Source organism: Leptonychotes weddellii, chromosome 1, assembly GCF_054177405.1.
Source record: "Leptonychotes weddellii isolate Sample4059 chromosome 1, ASM5417740v2, whole genome shotgun sequence".
NCBI lineage: Eukaryota > Metazoa > Chordata > Mammalia > Carnivora > Phocidae > Leptonychotes > Leptonychotes weddellii.
The window spans coordinates 170,186,272-170,194,816 of NC_138369.1; the positions used below are offsets into that span (position 1 = coordinate 170,186,272).

General features: G+C 37.8%; 1 long non-coding RNA gene across 1 annotated transcript; it reads left to right on the plus strand.

Moving 5' to 3' along the window:
• The first annotated feature begins 1,845 nt into the window (after positions 1-1,845).
• On the plus strand, positions 1,846-7,920 carry LOC145716223 (uncharacterized). Its single transcript, XR_014138764.1, has 2 exons — positions 1,846-5,662; positions 5,944-7,920. It is a non-coding gene; the product is annotated as an uncharacterized LOC145716223 (long non-coding RNA).
• Positions 7,921-8,545: the final 625 nt, after the last annotated feature.

Sequence of the window (8,545 nt, forward strand, 5' to 3'; positions counted from 1 at the left end):
GAATTATTGCAATATTCATTCAGCTGGGTTCTATGCAAGGTAGTTCAAAGTGGTCCTTTTATACTGTAATCATGTTATGCCTACCCTCAAACCCCACTTGCTCCCATTTCATCTGTGATTAAAGACAAAGGCCTTAAAGTGGTCTAGAAGGCCCCACAACAGCCGCCCTCTTGCTTACCTTCTTCCTGCAATCCATCCTTTCTACCTCTCTTGTTTCATCTCCTATTATACTCTGTTTCTTTCTTTCTTTTTTTTTTCCTTTTAAGTAGGCTCTAGGTCCAGCATGGAGCCCAGTGCAGGGCCTAAACTCACAACCCCAGAGATCGTGACCTTAGCCAGGATCAAGAGTCGGACATTCAACCAACTGAGCCACGCAGGCGCCCTTCCCTACCTGTTTCAATCCAGTGTAGTCTATATTAGTTTTCTATTGCTGTCAAAGCAAATGACCACGAATTGCCACAAATTTAGCACTTTAAAACAACACAAATTTATTATCTCATAGTTCTGCAGGTCAGAATTAGGGTTGGTTTAACTGTTTTCTCTGGTTGTTGGCAGAATTTTGTGCTATGTTTGTAGGACTGAGGTCCCTTTTTCCTTGCAGGCTGTTAGCTAGGGCTTGCCCTTAGCTTCCAGAGGTCTCTTTCTGGTCCTTGCTCAGGGGACCTTACATCTCAGAGCCAGCAACAATGTATAGTATTCTTTTCATATTTGGAATCTTTCTGGTTTACTCTTCTGCCAAATCTCCCTTGCTATAGCCAGAAAGTTCTCTGCCTTTCAGGTTCACGAGATTATGTGAGACCCACCTTGATAATCCAAGGTAATCTCTTTATTAAGGTCTGGAACTTTAATTCCATCTGCAAAGTTATTTTGCCTGAAATATAGCAGTGTCATAAATTCTGGGAATTGGGACATGGACAACTTTGGGGTACTATTATTCTGCCTACCATTGGGCCTCTTGACCAAGCATGCTTCCATTTTAAAACCTGTATGCTTGCTGTCCTGCTATGTGGAATATTCTTCCCCTGGATAATTACACAGCTCATTCCATCACTTCTTTCAGGTTTCTGCTTAGTTATCACCAGATTCTATCAGCCTCTTTGACCAGCCTTTAAAAGAAATACCCACTTGCCATTGCTTTTTTTTTTCCTTTAACCTTTTTTTTTTTTTTCCTTTCTCTGACCATTGGCTGACATAGAATATATTTGTTTACTTGTTTATTATGTCTCCCTCTACTAAAATCCCTGGAGATCAGGGACTGTGATTTATTCACCATTGGATTCCCACTACCTACAGCAGTTCCTGGCATATGGTAAAATGTTTAATAAATATTTGTTGAATGAATGCAAATCACCAAAAAGCCCTAGAGCCCTCACTCCATTAATCGTGTCTGAGAAAAATGAGTCGACTAAGACTGAATTGACCTAATGAGCAACTTAAAAAAAAAAAAAACTTATTCATAAGAATATTATTAGTTTGTCCAATACCTTGTTGAAGTCATCAGTGGCAACTTCTATAGCATCTATGCCCAATCTATCATAAAAGAAAACAGTTTGGCATTTTTTTTTTTAAGACTTATTTATTTATTGGGCGCCTGGGTGGCTCAGATGGTTAAGAGTCTGCCTTCGGCTCAGGTCATGATCCCAGGGTCCTGGGATCGAGTCCCGCATCGGGCTCTCTGCTCCTTGGGAGCCTGCTTCTCCCTCTGCCTCTCTCTCTCTGTCTCTCATGAATAAATAAATAAAATCTTTAAAATAAAAAAAAAAGACTTATTTATTTATTTTAGAGAGGGAGGGAGGGACAGAGGGAGAGAGAATCTTGAGCAGACTCCCTGCTGAGCGAGGAGCCTAATGTGGGGCTCTATCTCACGACCCTGAGATCATGACCTGAGCCGAAATCAAGAGTTGGATGCTTAACTGACTGAGCCACTCAGGTGCCCCCCAGGGTTGGCATTTCTATCCTTGGCATACATAAACTAGCTCAAAGTTTTCATCTCTTCCATCTCTAAGTGCTGACAAGCTTTTTAATAATCTGTTCTAAAACTTGAAAGAGCTCAAGTCTGTAATTTTCAGAATTCATTTTTTCCATTTTTCAAAATAAGGATATATCTCATTTGCAAATTCTTGGTATTTCTCTTATTTAAAATATTTCCTCAAAAATTATTGACAGTGAGCCCTTAATCTATAAATGACTCTAGAATTAGAAATATTAATCCCCTCAAAGTTACCATTCCTTCTTTTTCTTTAACTCCCCTCCCTATGATGTTTGTTTTGTTCTTTCTTGTTTAAAATTGCTTTGCTTGGAGCAAAGAATGAGCACAAAATGAGATTTTTGAAGATTTTGCTTTCTATCTCCATCTACACTACAAAAAGATCTGAACACTTTTCTCTGAAGTTAGCTAAACAGCCCCTTGTGGGAGTATCAGCTCATCCTGACATTTACCCTTCCCTTCACCATTGTTAAGGGTTTCAACCCGGGTCTTTGTTAATCTGTAGCTGATCCATCCAGCAGCACTTTATGCAGTCTCTTTAGTTCCCTATGCATGTTTCTCTTTACTTTCCTCCTGGGTATTATCTTTGATAACGTCGGCAGAATATTTTAGAGTTATCCATCCCTCCTGAGCTATTTTCTATTTAAGAATTTTGTCAATTCGGAGCACCTGGGTGGCTCAGTTGGTTAGGGTCATGATCTCAGGGTCCTGGCATCGAGCCCTGTGCTGGGCTCCCAGTTCAGCGGGGAGTCTGTACAAGGATTCCCCTCTCCCTTTATCCCTCCCCTGCTAGCACGCATGAGCTCTCTCTCTCTCTCGCTCAAATAAATAAATAAATCTTTAAAAAAAGAATTTTCTCAATGCAAGCATACCTATCCTTCTGAATTAAAACACATTTTTTTTAAAAAAAATAAAGTTTTTGAACCCATGCTAAGTGCAGGCAAGAAAAAACAGCAGAACAGTTTTTTTCTCAAAGTCTGGTCACTGGACCACCTGAATTAGAATCACGGGATAGGGAGGAATACTTATAACGTCGATTACCAATTACGGAATCAGAATTGGAAGGAGATAGATGAGAGGCTTGGAAATCAACATTGTTAATAAGTTTCTCAAGTATACGTTTTATAAAGTTTGAGAACTTTTTCTGTCAAGGATATATGCAGAAGCATAAGCCGCTGCTCCTAAGGAGACAATACTATATTTAAGATCTAAAAATAATATGTGGCAAATTAATGGCATAGAAAATAAGTGCACTTGAGTCAGCAAGTCCAGCTGTTAGGGGTGGGGTGAGGGCTATTCAGGTTTCATAGAGTTCAAAGTTTAAGCATTCAAAAAAAAAAGTTTAAGGGTTCAGAGGTGTGCATTGGTCATAAGAGATACTCAAGAACTATTGAATTAATGACAGAGCTGTGCTGGTAGATGAAGAAAACATAACTTTTTTTTTTTTTAATTGAAAAAGAACTTAGAATCCTCTTGTCTTTCCTCATTATCATACAGATAAGGAAATTGAGTTCCAGAGAAGTGATTTGACTCAGTTGCCCCCTGTCACACAACATGGTGCTTTTGGAAAAGACTAGACCCGAAGTTTCCTAAATCCAGACTTGGTGCTTTCTCCACTATTTCTTGAGAGATTTGGACTTGCTAAGAGTAAGGGAGAAGGCATTTTAAGAACTGGACTAAATTTAGTTGAATGTATATAAAAGAGGTGTGTATTAACCAACATAGCAGGAAGGGTGGAGGATTTGCTTGAGAGTCTGATGAAAAGGTAAGTTGTGATCAGATTGTGAGCAGTTTTGAATACTAGGGTGAAGGATGTAGATAGTGGAGAGCTGCTAAAAATTTTGGGATAAGATAAAAACAATGTATTAGGAAAATTAACCTATAGTTGGCACTGGGAAAGATAAGAGGGATGAAATGCCAGAACCAGGGAGAAATGGGAGGAGTTAGCTTCATGGTCCATAAGGAGAAAATTCAGACCCAAACTGATAAAAGAATGGATGTGTGACCAAATTTAAAGAATGGATCAATAAAACATGGAAAGTAGTTTAATTCTAGTCTAGTTTAGGACTTTCCTTCTTTTTCAATTAAAAAAAATTTTTTTTAAGATTTATTTATTTATTTTAGAGCAAGAGAGAGCAGGGAGAGAGGGGTACGGGGTAACAGAGAGAGAAACTTAAGCAGACTCCACCCTGAGATCACCACCTGAGCTGAAATCAAGAGTTGGACGCTCAACCAACTGTGCTACCGAGGTGCCCTAGTTTCCTCCTTTTCTTAGTTGACTAACATTTTAGCTGCAATTTTTAAAAAAGCAAGGAATTCACTCTTTCTCATACCATTGTAGGGCCTAACATTTTCTATTTTCAAAACTAACTAGCTAACTAACTAACTAACTAACTAACTAACTAACTAATCAAATATAAGTCTTACATTTAGGAGACCATTAAAACACTATATTAAAATACTAGTTAATTCAATAAACCATTAAAAGAAGCATCTACATGTTGTTTGGCACTGTGCCAAGTTCTGGGACCATTAGAAATGCATAAGATATGGTTTCTGTATTAGGGTTCTCCAAAGTAACAGAACCAATAGGATGTGTACATATTAAAAAGGTTTATTACAAGCAATTGGCTCATGTTATTATGGAGGCTAAGAAGTCTCAAGATCTGTGGGATGAACTGGTAAGCTGGAGACCCAGAAGAGTCGATTTTTAATCCAGTGGTCAGTAGGTTCAAAACTCAGGAGGACTGATGTTAGTTACAGTGAGTCTGAAGGCAGGCAAAAGATAGTGTCCCAGTTTGAAGGCAGTCAGGAAGGAAGAATTCTCTCGTGCTTAGGGAAGTGTCAGCTTTTTTGTTCTACTCAGGCCTTCAACTAATTAGGTGAAGCCCACCCACATGCTAGAAGGCAATCTGCTTTACTCTGTCTACTGATTTAAATATTAATCTCATACAGAACCCCAGAATAATGTTTTGCTCAGCACGTGGCCCAGCCAAGTTGACACAAAATTAGCCATCACAGTTGCTTTTCTAGAGGAGCTGACAATTTACTGGGGAAGACAGACAGGCAAAATAATCATAGCTTTAAAATAAATAAATAAATAAATAAAAATAATCATAGCTTCAGTGTTTCAATATAGATATTTTTTAAAGTGCTATGCAAACAAAAAGGGGAGAATGATAAATTCTGTCTGTGGAGAGAGGGGAAGTCAATGAAGTTACAGGAAAAATAACTTTTGTTTAGAAAAACACCTGGGCAGGTTGTTTTATTTATATATATCAGGCTCTCTGAGCAGTGTGAGAATAACCCAGGATATCTCCACATCAGTCTGGGTGGGAAATAAATGTGCATTTGAGGATTGGATATAGCCAGGAGATTAAGAGCTAGAATGTAAGAAGAAAACAAAGCAACCCCAAAATATATTGCTTTCCAAGAGGGTGGTGGATTGGATGGCATAGATCAAGAAGACAAAGGTAGCAGAAATGGATAGAGAGAAAGTTGATGTAGAGAAGCAGACCTCTCCCTGGCTCCCTCACACCCGCCAAAGGAAGTGAACCAAACTTGAGAAAATGGAGACATCAAGTGTAGACTTCAGGATAATTGTAGAAAGACCAGTATTATATTAAGAGGATGATGGAAATCTGAATAGTAAAATGTATTAAATCCTCAGAATAGGTTTTTTTTTTTTTGCATGTACAAGTGTATTCCTTTTATTGCTCAGTATTTCATTGTACAGATATACCACCATTCCCTGTATACATATTTTTTATTTTTACATATGCTATAGTTACACAATCTAAAGGATGGCTCATGAGCCAAGAATGGCTTTAACAATTTTAAATGATTGGGGGGGGGAAGGCCAAAAGAGTAACTTGTAGGACATAAAAATTATGTGAAATTCAAATCTTAAGAGTCTATAAAGCTTTATTGGAACACAGCCATGCTGATCAGAATAGGTTTTTGTTAACATTGGCATTGTAGGTTCTTTAGCTTAAATATAGAACTGGCAATTTTTTCTTGAGGAAAGGATAGATTATGACACTTACTGTAGAATTATGTAGAATTCAGTGGTAAATGGTTTAGTCAAGTTTTACAGTTTGTTGCTTTTATAATCTTAGACTATAAAATAAAACAGTTGAACTGAAAATGTCTTGCTCTTACCCAATTTCATCTCCCCACCGCTTTTCATGCTCTGTTGCTTTTTGTTGGCCAGCACACTGCTTCGTTTTAAGCCAAGCATTTGAAAGTGTCAAATAAAAGTACTGTTGCCGTTAGGCAACAGCTGACTTTGTTTTTACTCAAGTGTGAGATAGCACCTACAGATGTCAACTTGGATTCTTTTTTAATGAAATAATTCCTATGAATTCCAAATACACTAAAACATTGCCAGAATTACCTTTGAAAATGTAGTGTACAGTAATCAGTTTAGATTCCAGCAACAACTCAAATATATCAAATACTCATTCTCATAGAGACCTGGTGTGATTGATACAATGGTATTAGCAATTTTACCTTTTTAAAAAAATTCACTCTTGATACCCTTTTCATTTTATACATTTTTCTATGATTGTCATTGTCATTTTATATGTTTCTCCATGTTACTGCCATCTAAGACAGACTGGAAGCCAAAGGCACATTTGTGTTGCATAACCACCCCCAAGTACAGTAGACTCGACACCACTTGATTATGGGGACAATGAAAGGAAGGTGGGAGTTATTTCTCACTATTTAAAAAATGTCTGAATTTGGGAAATTTCAACAGGAAGCAAACATGATTGAAAATTTGGGTATAAATAACTTACTTATTTCCAGTTTCAGTGCCACATAGTAAAAGCTACAGAGTGAACCATTTGAAGTTAACAAAATTCGCACATTTTTTTTCAAGAGTAAAGGATTTTATAGTCTGTAGGTTAAAATTGGGGGCTGAGTTTAAAAAGTCTGTGAGATCCAAAGTTCAAGCATTCAAAAAAAAAAAGTTTAAGGGTTCAGAGGGAAACTTAAGAGAATACAGATGAGTTAACAGCCTTAGGAAAGATCAAGGATGGGAAAAACTATAAGAAGAATAGATAAAGCATGCAGAATAACAGAGTTGCATATTGTTATGGAGGCTCAGTTAAAAGAAAATTAGGACAAACTGGTAAAGGTTTCCAAAGGGCAACATTTAGGAGACACAAGCCAGGTTGGCAACTCAGGTGGTCATTAGTGGTAAACTTACAATTAAAACTAAAGGGAATAGACTTGAGTCAAAGCCTGTGTTGATAGGTATGAAAGGTTTAAAGGAGCAAACTTAGATTCTGGCTAGAGCTATGGTTAAGATGTTCCCAAAGTTTAAGTCTAATTTTTTAAACTTATGCTAAGGTAATTGTATAACATGAGACCACACTTGGAATGTTCTTTAACCATATGGAGCTTATATCTCAGAATGGCCTCACATACACTACTAAAGATTAGCAGGTCGGGCGCCTGGGTGGCTCAGTTGGTTAAGCGACTGCCTTCGGCTCAGGTCATGATCCTGGAGTCCCGGGATCGAGTCCCACATCGGGCTCCCTGCTCAGCAGGGGGTCTGCTTCTCCCTCTGACCCTCTTCCCTCTCGTGCTCTCTGTCTCTCATTCTCTCTCAAATAAATAAATAAAATCTTTAAAAAAAAAAAAGATTAGCAGGTCTTTTGGACCAATGGTAAGTTCTAGAATAAAGTTGAACAGAAGAAGAAAGAAAATCTCAAAAGATCATGAAACCCAGGAGTATGATCTCTAGAAAAGAGATTTCATCTGGAACTCTCTACATAATAGTGGTGCTTTATATGGGAGGATCTGCCAACTGGGACCTGCCTGGGGCAGAATAAGGTAGCAGTACCTCATTCTATCCACTAAAAGACAAAATGCTTTTTAAGACTGCAAAATTTCATTCATGTTCCTTATCTTCTTGAATTCAGTCTTTATGCACTAAAAAGAGATAGCCTAATCAGGGCTCTTTTTGGACTACAATCCTTCTGGCACAATAGCTCTTCTAGTAAGTCAGGAATCAGACTTAGAAAAATATCGAAGGGAGCTTTTCAGATGTAGCTAGAGAAAGATCAGTTGGTGCACTTGAACTATTTCCATTTAGAACATGGAACCTCTTAGTTTACTTATCTATCCTCCAATACTATAACTTGCTCTGGAAATCAATAGAGAAAAGTAATGGTCCTATTTCGTGCATGTGATGTGTCAAAGACTACATTGTGGAGGACTGCAGAAAGAATTAAAAATAGAAATATCCATAGTCATTGGTACAGACATGCTAAATGCCTTCTTTACTGGTCCTGGATGAAAGAGAAAACCATTTTATAGCCCCTGAGTCCTTCAAAACAACCACAGTCCCATAATAATGTTCTCAATAAAGATACGTAAATTACAAGGAGTTGGATTCTATAGAGAAGAAATGAATAGAAGTCATCTCAAGGTGTAGTAATGCTGAAACACACACACAAACACACATACGGGTCTAAATAAAATTTTTAGTATAGATCTGGGAGGAGCCCTTAGAAATTATGTCCCTCCGATGGACTCTGAAAAACA